The sequence below is a fragment of the Ochotona curzoniae genome, unplaced genomic scaffold (assembly GCF_017591425.1).
Source record: "Ochotona curzoniae isolate NIBS_2020 unplaced genomic scaffold, NIBS_Ocur_1.0 scaffold_3208, whole genome shotgun sequence".
Lineage (NCBI taxonomy): Eukaryota > Metazoa > Chordata > Mammalia > Lagomorpha > Ochotonidae > Ochotona > Ochotona curzoniae.
Window position 1 is genome coordinate 25,519,297 of NW_024467106.1, and position 27,803 is coordinate 25,547,099.

Genomic DNA, 27,803 nt, shown 5'->3' on the forward strand with positions numbered 1-27,803 from the left:
AATGCCCCCAACACAGCTTACCCTCCTCTTCTGACCCAGTCCCTCATTATCTCTTCAATCCCATCTCATTCCTCTGTCCACATATGCCCAACCATCATGAATCATCCAGAGGATGATGTGACAATGACAATTACAACTCCACATGTGTCTAAAGGTAGAAAACATCCTTATGGATACCTAATGGTGAAAGGTGGTAGTTTCTAAGAAAATTCATAGTAACAAACGCCAGATGTATGAATAAAGATTACCTATAGATGACCACCGAGAGTTCTGCTAGGTCCTGAGGGAGTACTATAGAAAAGGGGAGGGAAAAAAACACTATTAAGAAAAAAATGTTAACTTCTTCAGGATGCTTAAGTTATGACAACACTTACACATGATTGTCCTAGGACTTAGGCTGCAGTGAAGCGTTTCTAATGGCTCAATTCCAAGGCTAATAGAGCCACACAGCTCCATGGGCTCTCTCCGTGTCCTCTCATTTTTTTAATTCCCAGACACTGGCACATAATCAATGCTTAACTTCACGCTGAAGATCTTTTGCAGATTGTGCCTTCGCTGCATACATTTTCCAGGACAACTACGATTTCAAATATTTTCTTTTGTAAACTGTGAAAAAGTTCTATAATTTTATGAAAATAGCCATGAAGGGAAATCAAGTAAGTGAACACAGCAATAAAAGTATTTTTAAAATGTTAAAATGAGGAGTTAGACACTAACGAAACTTTAGGCAAATTGGGAAGACAGTGTGTACCCACCTCGTCTGATACGAAAGAACTTCAAACATTCATGGAAAACACTGATTTTGAAAGGAACTAGCATATTCGTGGATTTCCAGAAATGCGACACCAAAGTCCACTTATCCTTTAATACTGTTTTCCATGAGCCTTGTAAAGCCCCCACATCTGCCCAATGAATGCATGTAATGTTGCAGCAGCAGGTAACAATAAATCATGCTAAGGCAACTTTTTTCACAGAAGTCCCTTTCCTAATTGGCACAATCTGAATATAAGAGTTAATCGAAGAGTTACAAAAGGATTACCTTGTTTTTTACTGGTTTATTTGGGTGTGTGAGAGAGAGCATTCTTACAGAAATTAGTTGAGAAAAACTAAGCATCTAGGTAAATTACATGAAAACATTATACCATGGAGTTAAGCCACTGTTCCAGCTACCGACATATGAACTTAATGAACAAAAGAAAAAAAGGGGGGCCTGCCTTCAAAAGCTTACATTTTAATAATGGACAGCGATAATAAACTGATAAATCAGTAAATAACACAATATGTTAAAAGGTAATGAATTCTAAGAAAAAAAACGAGTGTTAAGCAAAATGGAGCACGAATAAAGAAAAGTGACATAGTATCATGGGATAATTAATATTATCAAGATAAGCATCGCTTAAAAGACAAGATTTGAGCAACAACTTGAAATCAGAGGAAACACTCGACAAGGAGGAAAGTGTATTCAAGTCGGAGGGGATAACTGGAGTAAACATCCAGGATGCCTTCTCTTATGTTTTCACATTAATATTTTGAGTGTTATATTAATCTATCTCCTTTATCAGACAGTAATCTTCCAAACAGCAAGGGCCTTATCAACTTCGCTCCGTTTTCTCCCTAGCATCAAGCAGAGAGAAGCTCAGCAACTCTGTGTTGAACCATTAAATAAATTAAGGAGATTCATGCACACGTGCTCTGCAATTGAACTAGAAAAGCTCTTAGGTTGGTTTGAATAAGACTCCATTCTCTATTCTTTTCATTCTGGATTGTCCTTCAGCCACTTTTAGCTGATTCTGGTCTTTCTGTCCTCCTCATCACTGACCCACGCTAGTCTGTAATGAGATGACTCTTCTGGCGTCCAGCTGCTTATTAATAATTGCAGAATATCTTCCGCTTCACTCTCTACCTGGTAAAGCTTCACTTTAAGTGCAAGGGTGCTTATAAACCTTCCAGAAGCGTCTAGTAACTGGCTGCTGCAGAGCCTTTTCTGCACTAGAGCTTCCTGGTTTCTCCAGCATGGCTGAGCAGATTCTGCTCTCTTGGTTCCTTGGCTTGCTGCCTGTGTTCTGCAGAATCAGTATTCTGTTCTGCTGTGTGACAGACAAGGGTTATCCTGTTTCTTTTTTGGCAGGAAGAAGAACTTCAAGTTTGGCTCCAAGCTGAAAATGGATAACACATTGAGAAGAAATAAGGTCACCACTATTCTTCCGTGTAACTCACAGTTAAACATTTTCTTTGCATGAATTACCTCAGGAGTTTTCCTGCTTAACTATTTAGGGTCCGATACTACAAAAAGAAATAAAGCTACAGTGGGATGATTCAGCTAAATTCCATAGAAAATGGGAGAACCTGAGTAACTTGGTGGAAAGGAACACAAGATAACGCTCTGGTGGTTCAGTTTTGATGAAGTACATTTAAAAATATTTCATTATTTTACTGCTCAAATAAATTCACAGGAAATGAAACCAAGAATAATCTGTCAATACCATATTCAAAGATAATATTTTTGCTGGGCCTAGCATGATAGCCTAGCAGCTAAAGTCCTTGCTTTGCATGCACCAGGATCCCATATGGCTGCTGTTCTAATCCCAGCGGTGGCATTTCCCATTCAGATCCCTGTTTGTAGCCTAGGAAAGCAGTTGAGAAGGGCCCAAAGCCTTCAGACCCTGCACCATTGTGAAAGATTCAGAAGAGGCTCTGGGCTCCTGGATTCAGATTAGCACAGCTCCGGCTTGGGAAGTGAATCAATGGATGGAAATCTTCCTCCTTGTCTCTCCTCCTCTCTGTATATCTGACTTTGCAATAAAAATAAAAGAACATTTAATATATACAGTTATGATGGAAACAAAGTTTGCCCAGCACTTACTATATTCTAAAGACTCATTAATATACTGCACAGAAAGTGTATCTGTTCATAATAGACACACAATGACTTTAAGATACAATTATTGCCATGAATTAATCTTTATGTTACTTTCATTCATGGTCTTTACATGGAATATAGTGAACCCTAGAGTAAAAGAATCTGTTCTCAGACAGATTTAATCTAAGAAACATTAGTAAGCCCTCAAATGTGTAATGCCTAAGGACTTAATGAAGATTATTCATACTGTTTACAGTAAGGATGTAGTATATTTGAATGTATAATCTAAAAATAAGATAGCAGAATGATCTAAAAGACATTTCAAATGGGGTTTCTGAGATCATTCTATATTGCAAAACTTACATTTACCAGTTTAGTATGTTGGTTAACAGCATATTTAACAAACATAGCCTCCCAGAGTTTGAATCTCAGTATTCTACTTATTATTCAAACATCCTTGCACAAACTATTTAATATCTTTGTCTATGTTAATTTAATCGGCTAATGATATCTCCCATCTGAGAGCATCAATTGTGTGTGTCAACTTGGCCAAGCTACAATGCCTGGTTGTTTGATCAAACACCTGCCGAGATGTTTTTTGTAAAGTATTTTTTTAGAAGTGATTAGCATTAAAATCAACAGAGTTTGAGGAAGCAGATAATTCTTCACAATAAAGGTGGATCTCAGCCAATAAGGTGAAAATTTTAAGAGAAAAGACTGGACTCTCCTGAGAAAAAAAGGATTTCTGCCTCTGAAACTCAAGAAAACAGCATCCACTGGTACCCAAGTCTCCAACTGTCGGCCGGACCTGCAAAGTTCAGGTTTGCCAGCTGTAGAAGCCTGCGAGGCAATCCCTTGAAACCAGTATTCCAGCTCTCTCACTCTTGTTCTCTTCTCACACATGATCTGTCTTACACTTCTGCTTTTCTGAAGAGCACTTATGCGCTTCCCCACGTTGGAGCTTTGCAAAATTCTTTGCCCCAAAATCTACTTTTATATGAATGCAAGCATTTCAACTTTCTTGTGAATAAGTTGACCTGTTTCTCATTTTTCACTTTTTTTTAACAATTGTGTGTTTTCCATAATTTCTATCTGAGAAACAGGTGGAGATGGACATTTCATCCACTGGTTCATTCTGCAAGTGGCTGTGACAGCCAGGCTGAGCCCAGTGCTGAAGCAGGAGCTCAGACTCCATTTGGATCTGTCACAGTGCCACATGGCTGACAGGACCCAAGTACTTGAGCCATCCTCTGCTGCCTCCAGGGACAAGCATGTGCTGGGAGCTAGACTGGAAGCAGAGTAACTTGGACTTCTCATGAGACTGTGATAGGGATGCAGGGTTCCCAAGCAGCAATTTAACTACTGAACCAAATGTGTATCTTTCCATTCTTCTGCTTTTAAACATTGCTGTCCCTTTATATTAAAAGCACATGTTATTAGGCAGTAAATACTTGGGTGTTGATCTTCCTATTAAGTTTGACAATTTCTGTGTTTAATTCAGTACCCAAAACTTATCTTATTTTGCTCCAAATTTCCATGTAGTATCCTCCTTTCTTTACCCAAAGGATTTTCGTCCATATTCTTGCAATACATTAGTCTTTGTATTACATCTGTTTGTGAAAGATATTTTGAATGCTATAAAATTCGAAGTTGGCAGATTTTTTTCTTTCAAAACATTAAAGCATAATTTTTGTATCTTCTCACGTGCGATGTTTCTAATGAAATTTTTTTTATCTTTACCAGTGTTCCTCTACATACAATATACCTTTATTTCTGTCAGCTTTTTTGTTTATCTTTATTTTGCATTTTTAATGTTTTTGATTTTGTGATACAGTTCCATAGGCTATGGGCTATCCCCTCCCCTTCTCCTCAAGTGCCCTCCCACCACTGATTTCCCCTATAATCATTTACAATAGTTTCAAAAACTGTCACAAGTCCATCATTCTGCTATTTAAGTGCATCCTAACCTTGTAGGGATGGGTGGCCAATGACAGAGAGTCCAGCATCCTGTCAGCTTTTTAGATCTGGCATTTTCTTTTTGATTTTAAGAAATTCACTGTATGTTTTGGTTTAATTTTTCTCACATTTCTTATGATTGAGATTCACTGAGTTTCTTGAAAGTTCTTTGAACACCACTTCTTTAAACATTTTCCTGCCTCACTTCTTTCAGGAATTCCAATTATCTTCATGTTGGCTCACTTGAAGAACGCCTACAGCTCAGGAGTACTGTTTATTAATTATTATTACTACTCCAACTACTACAGCTTTACCTTTTCTGTCTTAAATTTAATAGTGCTTCATCTCATTGCCTAGTCTGTGACTGTCCTCATCCTTTCATGCAGTGCAGTTTTTAACTTAAATATTATGTAGAAGTTAAACTTTGATTTTTTAAAAAAATCTTTCATGTCTACAAAGAAGTCATCTTTAGCTTTTTAAAATGTATTCTATGTTTCTAATTAATATGTCTAGCCTTCTTCTAGCTTTTTGAACATGTGGAATATAGCTATTATGATTATTATAGTATCATTTTTTACTATGCCAGCTCTGGGTCAATTTCAATATGGTAATTTTTATTCTTGCTGTGGAAAGTATTTTTTGGCTATTTAAGTGCCTGATAATTACTTATTGGATACTAGATTTTGTGAATTTTATTTTGTCCAGTGCCAAATATTTTCATGTCAATAAATGCTCTTGAACTCTGTTCTCTGGTACATTTACAAATATCATAATCCTTTGGATTCTTAATCTCAAGAATTATTAGGCAGGATCAGAAAGACAAAGAGTGCGTGGTTAATAAATCCTCACTCTTGAGGATTTGCCCTGAGCGCCAGCTGTTATTATTCTCTCTAATGCTGTTCTTTCCCCTATGCCTCAGCTTCTCTCATTTGCAGGTACTGGTGAGTACTGCACTGAGTACTCAGAGGCAAATTTCTGCAAGTCTCTGGGATTCTGCGTGCAGCTCCTTCCCTTGTGACAGCCCACACTGCGGCATCCAGCTACCATGGAGTCACTCATCTTCAGCTTCTAAAGTCAAGACAAATTTGGGGGCAAATGATGCCACCCTCCCTGTACCACAGCACGGGAATGTCAGGAAGCTAGAGGTAAGAGAGGGTTCACCTCAGTTATTTCCCTCCTCGCAGAGGAGACTCCTCCAGCTGTTTCATGTACACTGAAAGCCATCCACACTGTGTCTGGATGTTTTAATTGATCAGTTGAAAGATCAGTGTCAGCTCTCTTGGCCATAAAAGGAAGTCCAATGTTGTGAAAATCGGATGAGATTATGAACGCGCAGTATTGGGAAGAGGCCAGTTAATACTGCCTGCTATTCTTACCGTTACCGTTTTGAGCCATTTAGACTCTACTTTTATGCAGACCTCCTCACTGCATGAACTAAGTTTGCAAAAAATATGAGGAAAGTATGGAGCAATGAAAATATTAACAGCCAACAATGATTGAGTACTAAGTGCTTTAAATTAATTGTCCATTTAATTTCAGTTCAACACTATAAAGTAAGGTAATATTATCTGCCTTTTATAGGTGGGGGAATCTGAGGATCAGGAAAATTAAATAAATTGTTCAAGGTTAAGCAGCTCCTAAGTGGTCAATGGAGAACCCAGCCAAAGTCTGTTTAACTCCTCAGTCAAACCCCTTAACCTTTATATAGTACTTCCAGATCACTCCTAAGCAACTGTGAAAAACATCCTTGCTTCCCAGACCCAAAGACTTCAGAAAAGCACTGCATGAATCTTATTGTCATTATAGGTTTGCCTAACTATGAATATCCAAAGGTAATTTCCATAGATATCCTGTGACAGTACCAGTTTCAGAGTGAAGTTCCTGAGCCTGAAGACCTGATGTCTGGGAAACATGCAACTTTAGTAATGATGTTTTCTCAGAACAAAGCAGAGTTGTTGATGAGACTGCTAGCATGACAGTGGGTAGCACAAGTCGATGCATCGGCAGTGCAAAACATAAACATAATATGAATGATTTTACTAAAATGCCAGTTAATTACAACAGAATGAAGCTGAGACTAAAGGGCAAAGGACATAAGCGCAATTACTGTGCCAAATAATTCATCAAGGTGTTTCTCAAGTTGATATGGAATAGGTATAACATACACAAACTGTGCCAATGCATCTAATTTCAGCTAGATTTTATCATGCACAAATATAAGATGTCTAAAGCTTTTTATGCATAACTACAAAAGAATCCAATACCATATTTATCAGTTACCTAAAAGCATAAAATCCTAAAAGAAATAAGCTTCCCAAATTCTGGGCTGCTGGCTTAAAAATGTTTCTTTCCTCCAAAATATCCATATTTTCAGTTATTCTACCAAGAGGTAATTATCGCAAATTGCATTTTGCTTTCTGAGACAGAAAATGGAGATGTGTAGATGCCTAGAGTCTTCTTTGAGATCTATTTAAATTATCCTTATTATTTTAAAGGATTTTTGAAACTATTATATGCAACATAGATTCTGGTTACTGCCACAAATCTATCTGCTTCAATTATTTCCCATGATAACATTTCCAAATGTATTAGACAAAACTCATTAGCCCAAGAATCCAGCCTCCATGCCTCTGTCAGAATTTAAACTCAGTTGGTGAAAGTGCATCTGGTTGCATGTGGCTGGTAATCACCGCAGCCTGGACGGACGAAGGAGGCCTAGGGAAGTTACGTGATAACATAATGGATTATCCAGATCCAAAAACCCACAATGCTATTAGTAACAGTCTAGTGAGATGATCTACAAAGACATGCTATATTTTGTCATTTTGTTTATTCTTTTCTCAGTCGTGTGGTTTCTGACAAAGTGCTCTAATGTGGAGTTTGTTTGAGGATCTGTTAAGTGCTCTCGCTTGGTTTTATGATCTCCAATTCATGAACTCTGACATTAAATCACATTGTAATGAGATTTCATTATCAATTTTTTAATTATTCTGTTTTTAGACAACATTTTCATTATTCTCAGGGCTTAGTGTAACTTGATCACTAATCTGAAATGTACTGACCATCTGGACTAATTCTATCTTTTGCAAAAATTAAGAAAATTAAGGCATCAATTAGACATGGAAATTCCTTAATTGTCATTATTGTATACTTACTATTCTCTCATTTAAAAGCCATTTTAATGATTGTGACCAAGAAAAAAATGGAAAGAAATTGAGAAGTTCATTCTATTTACTGTAAGAATAAAACCAAAATATGAACTTATAGATTTCCAGTGCTCTAAAAAGCAAAGAGTTTATGAAAAATTAAGTCCTTATTTTTTTTGGAATCTATAACTGATTAAGGAATATGGTGTTGAATTCTATAATCACCACTCTTACCACTTTTGTCTCTAACATGCTATTGGGATCAGCAATAAATTAAAGTATTCCTGTACTATTTAAGGGAAGTCAGTGTTGCTACCCTAGCAGGTAGATCGGTCTCTGGCCCAAAGTGTTGCCTGACTCAGTCCTGACCTTGTGCCTTAGCATTTGTCTTTGAAAAAGTTGGTTAATTCCTCTAAATATTGGTATGCTCAAATGGGAAAAAATACACAATATTTTCTTGTGGGGCTGAATGAGAAAAACACAAATTAACACTTAACCAAAAGGAAAAGAATGAAATATAATGTTTAATATATGTCAGCATTGCCAGATGTTAATTATGCATTTCCCACGTGTAACTTCTAATTCTCACACACAGTTGGCACAGTACTTTTACCTCAAAGTTTATTAAAGAAAAAAGGAATTCAAAGTAGATAATTGATCCAAAAGTACACATCTAACAAAAGATCTTAAACCTGGCCTTCCTAATTCAGAATGTTTTCTTACCATTTTAAAACAGGTTCCCCCAAATGTCAAAATGATTGTGAAAGTGGTCTTAGTTCTTGCCAGAAGATAAAGTCAACCCTATCATTACATTATTTTTTAACTTTTTCAAAGCACAGTATTTATAAGGCTTTCAACTAGCACTTAGCAGGAAAAAAAGTATTTATCATTATTATAATCATTATCCCCACAATGTCCCATCGTGCTCCCTATAACACTTCTGGAGCATGGAATTCTATCCCACAACTATCTTGATTAGTTTCTACTGAGCTCTGTTTTTTTTTTTTTTTAAGATTTATTTATTTTTATTACAAAGTCAGATATACAGAGAGGAGAGACAGAGAGGAAGATCTTCCATCTCATTGTTCACACCTTCAATTCTCCAGCAGTCAAAGCTGAAACCTGGAGCCAAGAAATAAACCCAGGATTTCAGTAGCAGTCCTTCAACATTAGTCACAAATCCAATATTCTGCTATTTAAGTGTATCATGACATTGTATGTACAGACAATAACAGAAAATCTAGTATCGTATTGTTGAGGTATACTTAACAGTTTCATTGGGAGTCCTCCTTTTATTTGGAGTGGAGATGCATACTGCAAATTATCTTTATTTCCTGGTATTCTTGTCTCCATTACAGTTTCTCTAGATGAATACAGGTACATGCATGTTTAGCTATATATTTATTTGTTTTGTATTTTTCATGAATGTTGCCTTATACCAGAGAGAACACACCATATTTGTCCTTTGGGAACTGGCTTATTTCAGCAATCATAGTGGTCTCCAGTTGGGATCATTTTGTTGCAAATAGTCTAATTTCTTTCTTTTTAAAAGCTAAGCAGTATTCCATGTGGTAGATGTACCACAGCTTCTTTATCCATTTCTTTCATTTTTGTTTCCATTTCTTCACTATTGTGAATTGTGCTGCTATAAATATAGGCATGCAGTTCACTTTCTCATATGCAGATTTCACTTCCTTTGGACATATTCCTAGGCGTGGACTAGTAGATCATATGGTACATCAGCTTTCAGTTGTCCTAGCACTCTATACTGACTTCCATAGTGGCTGCACTAGGCCACGCTCCCACCAGCCGTTGAGTAGACTACCTTTCTCCTCACACCCACACCAGCAGACGCTGCTTGTAGATTCCCAAATACAGGCCCATCTCACTGAAGTTAGGCAGAAACTCAGTGTGGTTTTTCTTTGTTTCTCCCTGATGTTAGGGAGCTAAGCATTTTTTTTTCATATGTTTATCAGCCATTTAAATATGTTCTTTTGAAAAACACTTGCTTATTTCCTTCACCCATTTCTTTACATGGCTGTTTGTTTTGCTATCGTTCAGTTTCTGAAGCTCTTCGTAAATTCCCCAAGTGAATCTAATGTTCTGTGAAACCAGGGGTGTGAGCCATTGGCCTAAATAAAGCTAAGTAGTTTAAATAAGGAAATAAAAGAAATGGTTGCCATAAGAAAAAAAAAAAAAATGTTTTCTGCAGTGTTGGCAGAATTCCCACCTTTCTCTATTTCTGCTGGTCCCTTCTCCTAACTTTTGCCAGAGATTCCATTATAATTCACTTCTTATTAACAATATTTTGCAAAAACAGTACTCTAAATAATTAAAATATATCTCATTTAATTACATTAAAAATAGCATGGATAATTAGGCTCCATTTCCACAAAAATACCCCACTACTGATGGCATCATATGTGTGACTTTCAGTTACATTCTTTCCTTTAAATCACCAGCAGGTTTCATTTTTGCCTCTAAAATGTCTTTGTTTCCCTTTTTAAATTTGAGCCTGTGGTATTCTTTCTGCAAATCCATTTTGTTCTTGGCTCTTCCATCCTAGGTTCTCCCAGCTCCACTACTTAATTCCTCCCCACTTAGCGTAGAAACAAGTATCTTCCAACTGTCTTACATCATCCTAAATCAGATCTCACAGCTTAAATGTGGGTCCGGTTTCATCAGAAGACCCATGTGTTACATGTTTGATCTGCAGTCTTATGTTAATGGTTAGTGGATTAATGTTAATGGTTAATGGATTAAGAGTTGAGCCTTATTTCAACTGTTTTGTTTGAAAATGGAGGCTTCAGTAAGTTATTAGCTTGGATTAAGTTTCGTGGAATGGACACCATGACTAAATGATGTCATTTTACAAAGACAAACATTTGGACATTGACAAGTGCTCCCTGTTTCTCTGCTCCCTTGCTGGTTATATTTTAACTTGACCACTGTAATAGTCTGGCATTACCAAATAGCTACCAAATAGCTGGATCACGGAAGTACCCCTATCTTGAACCACCCAAAATGTGTAATCCGATATAAACCTTTATTCATGCATAACCTGTGTTATATATTTTGCTTGATTTAAGCAAAGCTAGCTAATATTGTGTAGGAGACTAAGGAATGCCCATTAAATATCAGTGATTCAGAACTCCTATCAAGTCTCTCATCCCTATTCCAGAAGTAACTTTTTAAATTGCCACCGTTCCTGTGTAGTGGAAAGCCAAAATGTGTGGAAGAAGTGATGACTTAATTTCTCTAATTTAAGTTTCTTCATTTCTTCACACAGATTGACTTCAGAATCTCACTAGAGTGAGTGAAAGATTTAAAAATATACTAAGGAAAATGATCTCAGGCACATTTGTTACAGAGCTGGTGATTTTTGAATGTTTCACAATAAATGTACAGCTCATTCCCTTCTTTGGATAACAGCTTTAACAGCAGCAGCTAGAAGTCCAATTTCTGCCAACGAAGAAGGGTTATTTTAAGTTATTTGAAGAAACGGTTTTAACTCCCAGAAATAAAGCAAGCTACTTTAATGCATATTAGCTGTAGACTTTATTTCCTTCCCATGGCACGAGCTTCGGCAGAGTAGATGAGAAACACCCACGTTTTATGGGACTTAGATAACGTTCTGTCTTAAAAGATGGCAAATGTAAATGGCAGAAGCTGGATCATCAGAGATTTCAGAAGGCTGTTTGCCCTCCAGCAAAGGTAATCTCAGGAATGCATATGGAAGAGCACCGCATTAAAAATAATGTGGTTTGTAGCATGAAATATTGATTGTCCCTGCCAAAGAGAGTTTGAAAAATAAACAAGAAAGACATAGAGTAAATAAACACCCACATTCATGAATCACAAAGGAACCGGCCCTTTCTAAGCACTTTTTTCTCTCAATCCTCTGTTGTTGCGTAAACTTGAAAAGGAATGTTTTACAGTAGAGCTCTCTTGTAAAGGGCCAAAGAACAAATAAATTTTTTTATTATTATTTTCTATTTATCTGAAAGGCAAAGGCAGACGGGCAAAGAGAGTGAAAGAACACTACTAACTGCTGATTCACTCTGAGGAGATGTGAAACAGCAGGAATCTTTCAAATAGAGAAATGACATGATATGATTCCAGTTTTAGGAGAATTACATCTGCATTTAGAACAGTTGTAGAAGCAGACGTGGGAGGGGCACCAGTTGGGTGAATTATTGCCTGCTATTATTACTGAGATAATTCAAATGGCAGAAGATGCCAGTTACCTTGGGAGAAGAAATTTTCAAACTATGCAAGTGATAGAGGATATTAATCCAGTAGCTATAAAAAGATCAAGCAACTCAGCAACAACAAGACAGAGTCCAATTAAGAATGAGCAAAGGGCACCAGTGTGATAGCCTAGCAGCTAAAGTCCTCACCTTGAACGTATCAGGATCCCATATGGACACCGGTTCTAATCCCAGCAGCCCCGCTTCCCATCCAGCTCCCTGCTTGTGGCCTGGGAAGGCATTTGAGGATGGCCCAAATCTTTGGGACGCTGCACCCGTGTGGGAGACCTGGAGGAGGCTCCTGAACTCTTAGGATTTGAGCAACTCCAGCCATTGTACCCATTTGGGGAATGAATCAACTGACAGAAGATCTTCCTCTCTGTCTCTCCTCCTCTCTGTATGTCTGACTTTCCAACAAAAATAAGATAAATCTTTAAAATAAAAAAGAAATAAAAAATCTTTAAATCTTTAAAATAAAAAAGAGAAATGCATGCTAAAAGCTCTAGGCTTTTGAGGCAGTATGATATATCAACAAAGCCAGGGAACTATTGGAGCAAAGCAGGATGATACAGACACCCAGTACATGAAAACTTATTTATCATGGAGATAATATTCCCAAGCAGTAGAAAATCAAACAGCGTATTCTCATTTATTGATACTGAAAAATGAAATTGAATCTTTTCCATATTCCAAATATAAAGATCAACTCCTAGAAGACCAAAAAAATGTGAAAAGCAAAATTATTTAATGTTAAGAAAATAATATATGAAAATATTGTGGTGATAGGAAAATATCTAATAGAAAAGCCAATAGTCGAAATCATACATGATAGATTTGATCAGGTTATATTAAGGATTTCAGAAACTCAGGGAGAACAAATGTGTATCGTGTGCATTTGCACAAGTGACAATTTATTAGTAGGCGCAAAATAAGAAGTCTCTACATTATTTTCAGGGACAATTACTGAACAGGAATTTAAAATAAATGAATAAATAAATAAATACTTGAATAAATAAATACTCTAAGACTCATACTGTTGCCGGAAATTTGACACGAAAAGACCACAGCAACCTTCTCTGTTGTCCTACGTGAAAGAATTTTTCCTGTGAATAACTTCAGTGTGCAAAGCAAAATTTACTTAAAAGAGCTCTCCTACCATAGTGACAGGGGGAGATTCAAGAGGGGAAAGATGCCAGGAAATGGCAGAAGTGGTGTCTTCTACATCTTGTGATGTAGAAGTTGGATCTAGTCGCGAGTCCTCCACAAAACCTTACCTAGGTAGTCTCATCAGACTTGACTCTTCCGTGTTCCGGTTAGTGCAGGGTCAGGTCTGTTTTATCTCCTGCATCAAACTACTAATGTACCAGTCCCGTTCCCAGACTCATCTCTGATATGAAGAAGCGGGTGCTGTGGCCTCTCCCAGGCCAGCTTAAAATACGCCTCGTCTTCACGCACATCAGCAGGCTCCTTGGCCTAGTTGGAGACCCCCAATAACCTCTTCACACCCAGCCCCCAATCCCAGTTTTTGACATGCATATGCTGTATCGTAACCCAGCCTAAAAATCCACCTGGTTCTCATGCACACCATGGGTGCTCCAGCTTAGCCCAGCCAAGTCTGCCCCTAGACTCACCCCACACATTTGCTAAGAAGTGATGATGCCATGTCCAGCATGGCCTGCCATCAGCCCTAGCACTTGTGCTCACCAGCAATGAATAAATTCGTAATACAATACTACAACGGAGTAAAGATTGGAAACTCCCATTTATGATACTACGGTAAACTTCATCTATTTTAATCATCAGTACCTAGAGCAGTATTTATTATACATTTAATAGATATTAGCTAAAATAATAAATATTGAATAATTTATATATATGAGAAATGAAATAACCAAGGGAGGATAGAATGATGTAATTTTTTTCCATTATATAACTGGTATAGATATAAAATTATACCTGTGTACATTGTGGTTTTGATTTTTGTCACTGGATAATGAAAGAGGATGAATACCCTTCCATATGCTTCATACCTAATGAAGTAGAAATCTTCCATATGTTTGTTTATAATTGCTTTGCTCTGTTTATGAACTATCTCTTTGTATTTTGCCAATTAATTTACTCAACTTTTAACATTTTGCAGCAGAAACTGATGTGAATCCTTTGCCTTTCATTTTGCACAAATATTGAGAAATTCATTAATTTCCATTTTGTTTGTATAGCATTGATTTTAATTTTACTAATATTTAAAATATTTATATACTTGAATCCTACTACTTATGTCTGAGCAATCTGTAAAAAAGCATGAACCCTCTGAAAATTCATAATTCTGCTCAATCCCAATCAAATCTAAGTGAATACTAATCTATATCATCTTTGTTTGGCTTCCTCACTTATTTTATCTCTCCATCTTCCATATTTATTAAGTAATGTATAATTTCAAACTATTTTGTTTCCCAGGCTCCTCAATTTTATTAATTCTATATTGTAACACACACACCACACACAAATACGTGCATGAAAGCCATTTCCGTGGTTTTAACTATTTCTATTCTCTTTCTTTAGTGCAATTTCTTCCTTTTTGTGTACTTCAAAAATAGCTGCTCCCTACAATGCTCGCCTTGGCCATTTTGTCCTTCCTGTAGTTCTCATTCATGGCTGTGACAGCGATCATCAATCACACCCTGATTATTCCTTCATTACCCCTTAATTGTTCTGTGAGATCCATATGCTTGCATTAAAAGGTCTGCATGGCATTTCCTGAACATGAGCTTTAAGAGTAACACATCCAAATGAAACCCATATCCCTTCCTTTACCCAGCAGAGGTGTTTGCTGTTCAACGTTGTTATTTGTGGAAGGTGACCACTTTTCTTCAATTTCTTGAGAGCTGAGTGATAAAAATCCTTGGACAAAGCTCTTCTTTCTGCTTCATTACAAATATCCAAGCAATCATAAGTTCTATCTGTTCTCCATTAATTGCCTTTCGAGTATTAAAAACAACAATCTTAATTTTTATTGAGCTTTAGGTCAATAAAATGTGCTAAGCACTTTGACATAATGATATGTCTCATTGAATCCTCACAGCAACTAATGATAAGGGTATAAATCACACGTTTCATAAATGAGGGAATGAAGGCTAAAAGAATGTGTCGGTTCAGGTCCACCAACAACAGGCATAAAACGGGGGTACTAAGAGATTTAATTTTAAAATGTCAGTGATTGGTTTGGGAGTCAGAGGATGACTCAGTTCCAGCATCTGCTACAGGAAGAGAGGAGCAGGTTCAAACAGGAAGCTCCTGGCCTGCAGTGCAATCCTAACACAGTTTCAAAAAGCAATCTGGGAGTCCTCATCCTAAATTCACTATTCAGAAGATTTGTATGTTAAAAAGAGCAATTAGCTACTAAACAAAGAGTGAATTATAAGAAAGAAAAAGAGAAGCAGAATTGCCAGTTCATGGATACACCATGCTTACTCACATATCTATTTGTTTTTCTAACCATTTATTTGGAGAGGAAGGTGGGGTTTTTTTTTTTGGTCTTTGTTTTTGTTTTTATTTTACAGAGAAAGATCTTCCATCTGCTGGTTCATTGTCCAAATGGTTGCAACAGCTGGAGCTGAGCTGATACAAAGTCAGAATGCAGGAGCTTCTTCCGTGTTCCTGTGTGGATGCAGGGTTATAAAGCTTTGGGACATCCTCTACTGTTTTCCAGGGCCACAAGCAGGGAACTTGATGGCAAGTGGAGCAGCCAGGACACAAAACGGCTCCCACTTGGAATCATGGCTTGTCCAAAGCAAGGATTTAGCAACTGAGCCATTGCACCAGACCCTCACATTTCCATTTGAAATCTTCATCAAGAATTGATCATGCTATAGATCTTGCCCAAAAATAACTCTCTGGAGCCTTGCCTGATTCATCTGAAGAAATTTTAATACCACATTTCCCCAGAACCCCATTACATCCGGAGGCGTCAGCGTACTGTCAGAGCCTGCTGGACTGGGGAGTTAACGGAAACTGAAGTTGACTTCTGGTCCAGAGAAAATACTAGTACCATTCTTCTGCCTCTTTAACTATGGCCCCTCATGTTGAAATCAGGAGGAAAATCAGTTTGATCTATAAAAGAATTCATGATCACTTCATTATAAAAGAAACAGGCCATAATATATCCTGGAATTTACCTAACCAAGGTGGAAAGTTTTATGATATCAAATACTGAGAGAAATATTTCTGTGATAAGATTTTGTGTTTTTCTCATTGCTTTCAATTCATAATTGTAATATATATATGACAATAATTTGGACATCTATAGATGTTGTTTTAAATTCCCCACCAATGTCCTTGAGAAAGAAATCTACCATGGCTGTTAGTAATAAGTATATTTTTAAGTACATCAGAATATTGTAATTTTTATGAAAGTTGTGTTTTTCAGCTATCAAATTCAGTATTCAGCAAGAAATGGTAAAATATGGATTTTTTTTCCTCTTTCTTAACAATAGGTCTCTTTGTACTCAGTATACTCCCTTGTGGATTTTCTCATCCCCTCACCATTGTCAAACCCTAATCCTTCTTAAAAGCATCAATATCTGGACGCCAAACCCACAGATAAAAAGCAATTTCCTCTTGAAGTTTCCTGAAGGGAATTGCAGTGAAGTCACTAGAACTCACGTTGGAAAAATTATGAAAACCTACACGACATTTCACCCTTTCTGCTAAGCCTTTAGAATGTCTGAAAACAAATCAACACATGTTGAGTGCCTAAGTGCCTTCCTGCCAGCCAGATTCTATGGAGTTCAAGGGATTCTCCCTCCCACTCCTCCAAAAACCAAGTGAAAATCTGTTGAAACTCTCTAAGTTTAATTTAGAAGAGCGTCATGGTGGAAACTCAGGTTCCTTGCTTAATACCATGCTTTACCGTCACCTGCTTCTAACAAATGGACCACCCCTGGCCTCACAGTCCTGGCATCAGAACTTTGAGTTGCCACAATGAGAAGGCCTTGGGATGGATGCATCTCCCTGTAGTGCAAAAGCATCATAGATTCACCAAGTTGTTCATGGCCAGCTGTCAAATCAGAGATGAAAGAACTGATTTTTAGGAGTTCACAGAACAGATGAGGAAAACACTTTGAAAGTGTTGTCAAGGTGCTGCTACCCTTGAAGAAATGACTTCCTGACAGCTGCTGGTGCCTTACTTTCTGCCAATGTTTAATTTCTCTCAGAGTCAAGGCTTTAATTAGGTTCCTAGGGCATCTAGCTCTGTGTCTTTGACCTCATCAAGGATCTGGTATTTCAAAACACAGGCTTAGAGAGCTATCCCCTCATTACTGATCGAAAGAAGAGTCCTGGGCTCAGATTTGGGAGTCTTCAGGAACCTAAGCTGTCTGTTTTTGCTTCCTTCTCAAGGAGATTCTTACACCAAATTTCAGCTGCTGTCAGAGTCTTTAGGGGAAGAAAGAGTCTTGGGAAGCTAAAAGTAAGTGCAGTTTATTTTTTTTTTTTAAGCCTGAATCTACTTAGATGCATCACTCTGAGAGCCTTCTTTCTAATATTGTAACAGTCTAAGCCAAAAGCCAAACTCCCAATAATTGAGTATTAGGGTTTACTTTCAACCTACTAGAGTTGATAGTGTGCAATTCCTCTAAAAAAAGACAGATGTTGAATTTTAATAATGGAATTTTTGACGTGTAAATTTAAGCATGCAACATCTGCTTTGCAACACCAACATCTGTTTCTTTGACATCTCTGTTCTCTTCTGCTAGATCCACCTGCAAATTTGGTATGGAATCTGAAAAATTTAAAGTGGATAGGGAAAGATTTGGGTTACAGTACATTAAGCCACCATCTACAGTGCCAGAACCTCAATGGGGCAACCAATTAAGACCTGGATGCTCCACTTCCAATCCAACTGATGTACCTGGGAAAGCAATAGAAAATAGCCCAAGTATTTACGCCCCTGACAACAACTTGAGAGACCTGGATGAAGATTCTGGTACCCGTTTTCAGCCTATGTATGCTCCTTTGTGTGTGTGTGTGTGTGTGTGTGTGTGTGTGTGTGTGTGTGTAGCTCTGCCTCTCAAATAAATAAATCTTTTAGAATTAGATAAAATGTTCCTTAACATGCTGAATTGTACAGGGCTAGCATAAGCTAGACTTTCAGGAATAGACTCAATTCTAAAATAAAAACTTCTGAGTCACAAGAAATCAAGAAATGCAGCACCCCACATAGTAGTCTAGTGGCTAAAGTCCTCATCTTGAACACATATGGTGTCAGGATCCCATATGGGCACCAGTTCTAATTCCGGCAGCCCTGCTTCCCATCCAGCTCCCTGCTTGTGGCCTGGGAAAGCAGTTAAGGACAGCCAAGGTCTTGGAACCTTGTATCCATGTGGGAAACCTGGAGGAGGCTCCAGGTTCCTGGTTTCAGATCAGCTCAACTCCAGCTGTTGTGGCCACTTGCAGACAGAAGATCAGCAGACAGAAGATCTTCCTCTCTGTCTCTCTTCCTCTCTGACATTCCACTAGAAATAAAATTAAATCTTAAAAAAGCAGAAATGCAAATATTTTAAAAAGGGGCACAGTTACAAATGTCATTGTATGTTGTAAGGCTTTCTTTTTAAAGACAATTTAAGACTCCCTAACATTGTCACTCTGTACATGTTAGTCATATTGAAAAAAGAGCCAAGAAAAGAAATTTTGATGATACATTTTTTCAAAAGGCACCCAGAGACAATAGAATCACAATAAAGAGATACAATGAACTTTAGTAAGAAAATTATCATTACATAGCCATAATTATCTTACCTTGAAAGAAAGCAAACACTTGGTAACAAACTGCCCAACTGTTTCTCCCTACTTATTTTTAATTCCAATGTATGTTATTTAAAGCTAATTTTGTACCAACAAGGCTAAGTCTTTGGGAACTAGAAGCTACAAGAAAAATGTAAGCCCTGATTGTAATGAACCACAGGTAAAACACACATTTAATATATCAAAAATGTAGGCAAATAAGTAATTACAAATTCTGTTAAGATGACTAAGAAAAGCATTGCAAGTATCCTGACATAAAGCAGTGGGGGTAATGCTCTTTTAGAATTGGTAGTCATATCCAAAAGAAACAACCTGAGAAAAAATACAGGACAGTAACTTAAGATACTGAAAAGGTGGCAGAAAGTCCAGTAAGTAAGAGGAAAGGAGATGAGGTGGGACTGGATCAGCCAGATCCAGGTAACCGCTTTAATCTCACCCTCAGTTTAGAAGTCAAGTGTATGAGGAGACCTCAGAGCAAAGCTTCACTGGTGCACAAACAAGAAATATGGTCTCACTGCTATACTCTATGCCCATCATCACAACCCACCCTTACACCACCGTCTGAACGATGAGTCATCTGTCACTTTCTTCCATTGCAAGAGTCTGTATAATTAGAACACCCATCATTCCTAGTTATGTTGGGCCTGAAATCAACTCAGGTTTGGCAATGCCCTTAAGCTCATCATTAAACTTCTGCAACACGGTCGAGTACTCTTTCGCTGATATTGGGAGAAGTAAGAAATATAGCAATTCACCCATATTCCTGAAGGCAATGAGAATCACACATAAATATCTAATCAACTGGGACAGAGGAGCAGCAGACATTGATTGGCAATTCATTTTGGGACAATGACAGTTCTGACAACCCCATGGCTTTCATAGGATGCAGCTAGACTCTCGCTGCTTCTCTGCCAGCTTTGCCACCCTCTACCTTTACTTCCCTTACCCCTTTCTATAGCACATGGATTCTGCTCCCTCGCAACTTAGGCTCTGTATGACTCCGCAGCTTTCCCCAGTGCTTTCCAGAGATATAACCTAAAAGGCCCAATTAGTCTTTTTTATCTGGCCAGTTCATTGACTCGTTGATGTTGGATCTACGTCATTCCTTCATCCCATTGCTCCGAGGTAGTAAAGCCTGGTATCAAAACCTGAAAGCATTGCTGTGAAGAGATGGCTTATTCAGCAGAGATTTAGTCCACAACATGGTCTGTCAGAAGAACTGCTTTCTTCAGATACTACTAAAATCCTAATCCCAATAATTATTATATATATTTCTATTATCAAAGTTAAGATAAAGCAATACAATTCTACTACAGTGCTGTAATAATATGGCAAGGGAGAAGGATCATACTTATGTTCTTCACTCTTTCTCTTCACATTGCCTTCTTTCTTGTTTCCTTCTTGTGTGCTTGCATGTGTACACAGGCATATGCATACTACATATATGTACATATACACGTCACATGATATAAGCATATGAATTGTGTGGTATCATGTGACATATATGTGTATTATACATGTCGTAATACATACATACAGGTAGTGTGTGTCCCTACTTCTCTACCTCTTTTAACATTCTTTTTCCTTGCTTCTTTCTTGTGCATTTGTGTGTGTACATATGCATGCACAAATACTACATGCATGTGCACATATGTGCTGTGCTATATGTACAAATGTGTGTATAGCATCATGTGAGGCACATGTGTCATCTATGTAGTGGTGTGTGCATACACATATATGTAGTATGTGTGTCCTTATTAAACCATTAACTTGACACATATTTAGCATTAAGGTAGGTTCTGTGCCATGAGTTTGATATGTAATGGTTGGAAACAGTAGTCTCTGAATAAAGGACTTTTTGTCTATCTGAAAGACAAATGACCAAAAATCCACACCCATACACAGTGACAAGCTCATGTCCTCCTCAGTGAGAGCTGTTTATGGAAGGTAGTCAGTTTGTTATCACAAGTCCTTGCGGTAAATAATGCGATCCAGTCATCTATCAGCAGATGAGTCAATGCTTAGTAAGTTCAACCTTCTGAAACCTGCCAAAAAAGTGTTTTAGTCTTGTCTGGACCTCAGGGAAAGGAATCTCAGGGAGAAAACTATGTTCAGGTTAGATAGAAGTACAAAGAGTCAGCTGCACAAACCAGAAAAATGATTCTCCAGTGGGCGGTAATTTCAGGAACACTTAACAGAAAGAGGATAAAAATAATCAAGCATAAGTCAAAGCACCAAACAGAATATCTCCGATATGAGAGTGGGTGAAGATTAAGAACTTCAACAATCAAGCATTGCACATCTTCAGGAGCTTTCCTTAATTTTTTTAAAATTTTATCTTTATTGGAAAGTCAGATTTACAGAGGGAAGGAGAGACAGAGAGAAGGATCTTCCATCCACTGGTTCACTCCCCACTTGGCCACCATAGCCAGAGTGTAGCCAGAAGCCAGGAGGTTCTTCCAGGTCTCACACACTGGAGCAGGGTCCCAAGGCTTTGGCAATCCTTGACTGCTTTCACAGGCCACAAGCAGGGAGCTGTTTGGGAAGTGGGGCAACTGGGACACAGACCAGCACCCATATGAGATCCCGGCACTTACAAGGTGAGGATCTCAGCCGCTAGGTCACCACGCCAGGCCCTATGAGCTTTCTTACATTTGTGTGTACTCTATAAATGGGAGTGATTGGTATTGTTGTTGTTGTTACTGTCTCTTGACCGGAAAAATAACAGCACAGTGAAAAACCAAGGCAGACATTTAGATATTTTTCACATTATATTAAGGAAGTGCAATGTAAATTAGATACAAAGAGCAGATTATTCAATTCACATTATAACTGGATGAGAACTAAAATAAGATGTCTGCTAGTAGTGGATATAGAATCATTGCTACTGCCTTTGAAAATGATCCTGCAAATTCATGATAAGAACAGCAAGGACAAAAAAGAGATGACCAAACCAGTTCTATTTTGTAAGAACAATGAAAGTTTGCTGCTTTTAAATACCTAGGAATGTGATGCATTGCATAACTATTGTTTCATCCACATTGCATTCCATTAAGTTTGTAAGACTGTTGATTGGTTATGCTGAGTGCTCCTTTTCATTATCCTTAAAGCACAAATAATAAGTTGATTTTCAAACTGCGAATGCTTTCTTTTTAATCACGCTTTTGCCAAAGTGCAGCTTAAGTTCAAGAGTTGTTGTTACTTAAAAAAATTTGCTTCAACAACACAAATCACTATCGTATCTAAGCACTCTGCTGCCTCCAAATCATGTTAACATGTGCACCCTGAGACTTGGGTGTTGAGCCAAATCTTATCAATCTAAACGAGAAAGAAAGCAAGCTCAGAGACTATAGCTATAAAAGCAAACATTGCATATGCCTTGGTTTTAAACACGTTTGGTTGTTTTAAAGATCATAAAGACAAATGTGAAGACATTTTATACACGAATGCTCTCAAATTACTGCTATTACAAGGACAAAAATGTCTTTATTGGATATTGCCATATTTGCACGTTTCTAAAATCTTTCATAAGAACAAGATAAACAAAATTTAGGAAGACAATATATGAATGAACTCTTGCTTTTATTGTACTTGATTGCCTTAACTTTTTAGAATAATTGAGTAATAAGTCTAGAGCCCACTATTCAAATGAATGTTAGATTATAAACTGCATTGCCTTTTCCAAAAAAATTAAAAATATACTACACTAAATCATTGGTGTTTGATATATGCTTAAGTATGTCCAAATGACTCCATATGATGTTTGGTAAATACTGGGAACTTGGACATTCTAAATCCAAACTATAAGATTCCTTGTGTGAAAACTGGCATTCTCATTTGGCCCACTCCCCAAGTGTCAGGGTGCACATGTTAGCACAGTCTGGAAAAGAATAGTGCTTAGATACCGTAGTGAATGCTCTGTAACACATGAAGTATAGAGGAGCAGTTGACATCCCAATAATAAGAAAATTACTGTTGTCACTGCTTCCTTCTGTCTCACTAATCCTAGATCCTTACTACATCTGGAACCTATAAGCATTCCAGTGCTTACAGAATATAAAAACATGTCGGCTCTTGAAAAAGTAAAAAAAGACTTAACAGAAGGATTGAGAGAAAGGCAATTCTAGACAATGCCTATAAAATAATGTGCCATGACCACTCTTGTGCAGGCCATTTAGGAAACCAAACATTAACCATGTCTCGTGTACCTGTTTCTAATTCTTGTACTTAGCTAGTGTGTTTCCCTCATCCATGGCTCTGGCATTATTTCAGTGTGTTCACAGTTTTAGTACCAGTGAATTTGGGCCTGGCACATCCTAGTTATCTTCACTTTTACTTCCTGAGTATGGGATCAATGTATATAAGTTTCTTCTCAAATATTGATCTACCATATCTCTCAGTTTTAGATGGCTGACCCTCTGTTCCAGGTAGTTGAGGTCCCTCCCAACAAGTTTTGAGAATACATAAAATTCAGAAATTTTCCTGTTCCATCTTAGGGTTATGATTTTTTCTGCATTCAGAAATGCCACATCATGAACAATCAGAGGCCCTCTCAATGAACTTGCTGGAGGGAGCATGGAGAACCACTGAAAAGATCATTGGAACATCTTAAATTCAAGATATACACCTATTTGACTTTCTGGTGAGATCTTCAGATAAACAGATTCAACGTATAGGGGACCAAGCTAGGTGGCAATGTTGGGCAATTAAATAATATAGATGGGAAAGGTAGGATTTGCCACATGGGAAATATAAATAAATTGTGCTAAATGATTTTTGCTATTTTCCCTTCATTTAGGTTCATACTGCCTTGATGATAAACAAACACCAGGAAGCCTTTGACAGTAATCTCCCTTGATCGCAGGACAGTTTCTTCTGAGTACCCAGAAAAAAATAAAGGAAAAAAAAATACTCTTCTGCAGTCCTCTTTAAAAACAAAGAGTGCCTTATAAAAAGACATCTTTATGGATTTTAAAACGCATGAACTTAACGAAAACTGTGAGGGTATTTGCATATGTATGTATGAAAACTTGAAAGAGCACTCACTGTCTGCACTTTACAGATGCCTTTCCCAAGGTAGCCCCTATTCTATTTGGTTTGTCTGTGTATGTTCACGTAGAAGTATGCAATTCTGTGTTTCTTTTAAAGGTAAGCTAGTGCCTTTATTTATTTTTCCAAAGCTTGTTTTTTCAAAATATCTGTAAGAGCATTTGGAATTGCTGGATAAACACTGCTTTACCAATGCAGGCAGCACATAAGCAATTAACAATGCATTTTGCTTTACCAATAACGTTTTGGTAAATATTCTGCCATGTACCATGTCCACATCTGAACATTTTTCTAAAATAGACACCTGGAAATGTAATTGCTGCCTTGCAATTTACAGATATTCAAGTTCCTATTAGATGAGGCCAAATTATTATCCCAAAATGCTATAGCAATTTATATACATCCACAGCAGAGTATAAACGGAACTTCTCAGTTATTTATAAGTTCAAAAGTATCAATTTTCTGACTGTAGGTAAAAATATGCTATTCCTGCATTTAATTTTTTCTGATTAACACAAAGGTTGAGCATCTTTTCATATATTTAGAGCATTTGTAATTTTTTTCTTCTGATTCATGTTGCTTTCTCCTGTGCATTTTCAATTATGATTTGGTTTTTCCTAAGATGACAATTTTAGAACTGAGCTTTAAGGAAAGAATGATGCTCCAAGGTGGAAATGAGCTCAGGGAAAGGGAAGAGAAACAATATAGACAAATGTATCTCATATAGTTGCTGAATGCTGTATCTACCTGGGGCTAAGCAGAATCAATGTCACCATGACAGGAACAGATTTAATGCATTAATATAAATTTCATTTAAAGGTGTTTTAGGTAACATTTGACAAATTATTTCTCTGCAGTTCAGTTATCTGTAAAATGGAAATATTATCTATCTAGTGTAGTTGCTTTGAAGATAAAATGGCTTTGGTATACACGTATATATAGATATGTGTGTGTGTGTGTGTGTGTGTGTGTGTGTGTGTGTGTGTGTGTATTGCTCTAGTGCCTAGCATCTAATAAGTGCTATAAAACTATTAATTACTATTATACTTTTCAGGAGGAAGATTGTATAAATTGCTCAGTGCATATGTACATTTGAGCGGAGTTTTTATTAGTATTATTATTATGGTTTAAAAGGCAATCATACAGCTATGCCCAGATGCTGTGTACTTCATTCTGTGTCATCCTAGAATGGCTGGCATAAGAGTTCACCATCTCTGAGGTGCCACTGCCCTTGTTGCAACAGGCTCCAGTTGCCCTTCTGACTAGATATGTGTTTACTACATGCTCTGTAACTATGGTTCCTTCACTAAATGTGTTTAGTCCAACTTTTTTCCCATCCAGTGATCTAACATTGTATAAACTCAATATTACATGTCTTGTACATAACAGTGCTATAACGATCTTATTTTGTGAATATTGTATGCTGCCAAATAGGGCAAAAAAAAAATCTCTATAAACGGTGCAGTCAGCTATCAAATATTGCCAACTAAATTGACAAATAAACCTTGAACAGTGAGAAAAAAAAGGCAACGAAAGGTCAGGATATTGTGCTAGCCATCGAAACCCCGAATGGGATGCCCCCTTCTCAGCTCATTGCCTAGGTTCAGGATCCAGCTCCACTCCCAACCTCAGCTCCCTGACGATGCTTCCTGGAGGCAGGAGATGATGGCTCAAGTGCTTGGATCCTGTCACCTACATGCAAGGGCTAGATTGACTTCCACTGATTCTAGTTCCAGCTTTGGGCATTGGGTATAATGAACCAGAGGATTTGAGATCTCTCTCTCTTTCTCTCTCTCCCTCATCCTCCCTCTCCATTCTTCCTTCCACCATCCCTCTCTCCACCATAGCTGAAACTTTGATCAAGATCTTCCTTTGATAAAGTTTTTCCTTTTTCCCACTCCTGTTGCACCCACCATAGTATCTGATAACTATTTTACATTCTCTTTTCTATGAGATTTATTCTTTTCTCACTAAAACATAAATTGGTAAGATAATGAATGTTTATAAAATTGACTGAATCTTTCCCAATCATAAAACATAATAGATACATCATAGATAACAACATCTTTCTGTTCAATAAATACTGACTGCTGTTATTTTGTATGCAATGATGAATACATTTTAAATGATTATTATTAAAATAAAAGAAAAATCAATACATAATAATATAACATTATATATGTACACACACTTATATAATACATACAAAATTGTCACTGTGTGTGGGAAGTGGAGGTGTGAACAATTATTATGAAATCTCCATGAGAGTGACAGATACAACATGAAGCATACCAGTTGCCACCCACCAGTCATACTAGCTTCTTTATCGTTGTGGCTGCAGGTAGAAAAATGGAAGGAGAACAAGGAAAGCCAATAGGACTGGTAAATAATCCTACCAATGACAGAAAAATCTTTAAGAACCCAGGACATAGCCAAATCCAAATTCCTGAGTGTCATGGAAGTCAGGAGCACATCAGGCACAACGTGAAGTGTTAACACACAACCTCTGGCCAGGAATGGGACAGGGTGGAATCAGGGAAACAGAAAACAGTGGAACAGTAAGCAACACAACAACATTAAGCTTAGTGTAATACGCCACTTTTGTGAGTTCATTGCTGTTGGTTGCTTAAAAGCTGGGCCCGGCAAGATAGCATAGTGGTAAAAGTCCTCACCTTGCACATGCCAGGATCCCATATGATCTCCAGTTCTAATCCCAGCAGCTCCACTTCCCATCCAGCTCCCTGCTTGTGGCTAGGGAAGGCAGTCAAGGATGGCTCAAGACCTTGGGACCCTGCACCCACTTGAATGACCTGGAGGAGGCTCCTGGCTGCTGGCTTCGGATCAGCGCAACACCGGCCATTGCGCTCACTTGGGGAGTGAATCATCAGATGGAAAATCTTCCTCTCTGTCTTTCCTCTTCTCTGTATATCTGACTTTACAATAAAAATAAATGAATTTCTTAAAAAAATAAATACATCTTTAAAAAAAAAGTAAAAGGCCAAATGATTCAACCAAGGAGAGAATAATGGCAATTTTATAAATTGATTATATTAAAAGCCTCTTTCCTTTAATTTTAACACTATTCCTCTGTGCAAAAGATATGATGCTCTGAACTGAGAGGTATAATAGCTCTGAATACAATACTAAATAGGCATATATTCCTGTAAAATGAGAGTCTAAGATTTAAAGATGGAGACCAGTTTTATTAAGAATCAGACAAATAGATATTCTACAATAACTTGCTTCTTCTCTACGTGTTTCGCCCTATACAGATAAATGCAAACATTTACATTATTTTAGAGTAGTAAATAAGAGATTTCTGTAACTAATGCAAAAAACTGACAAGGAAAAAACATGAGGTTGTACTTGTTTCCTTTAGACCATGAAATTAAACACTTATGAATTCTCTCCAAACTAAAACAACCACAATAAAAAGTTAGCATCCATGCCTTCTCCGACCACTTGTGGTCCATGTGTCATGGTTGCAGAAATTTAACATTCTCTGACTTTTCAAAACTATGCCTAGATATTTAACTTTGAATTAAAGAGACTTTTGGTGGATGTTTGACTATCTGCAATTTTTGCGTCATATTGATTTTAGAGCTTCACTTCAAAATAAGATAAGGATTCCTTTAGTATTATCATTTTGTGAATGAACTCAGTAGTGAAGTAATTTTTTGGCAGTTTCAGGGTTTTATTTAAACTCAAATGAAATGTGCATCCAAGTTGTCTAGTCATTTC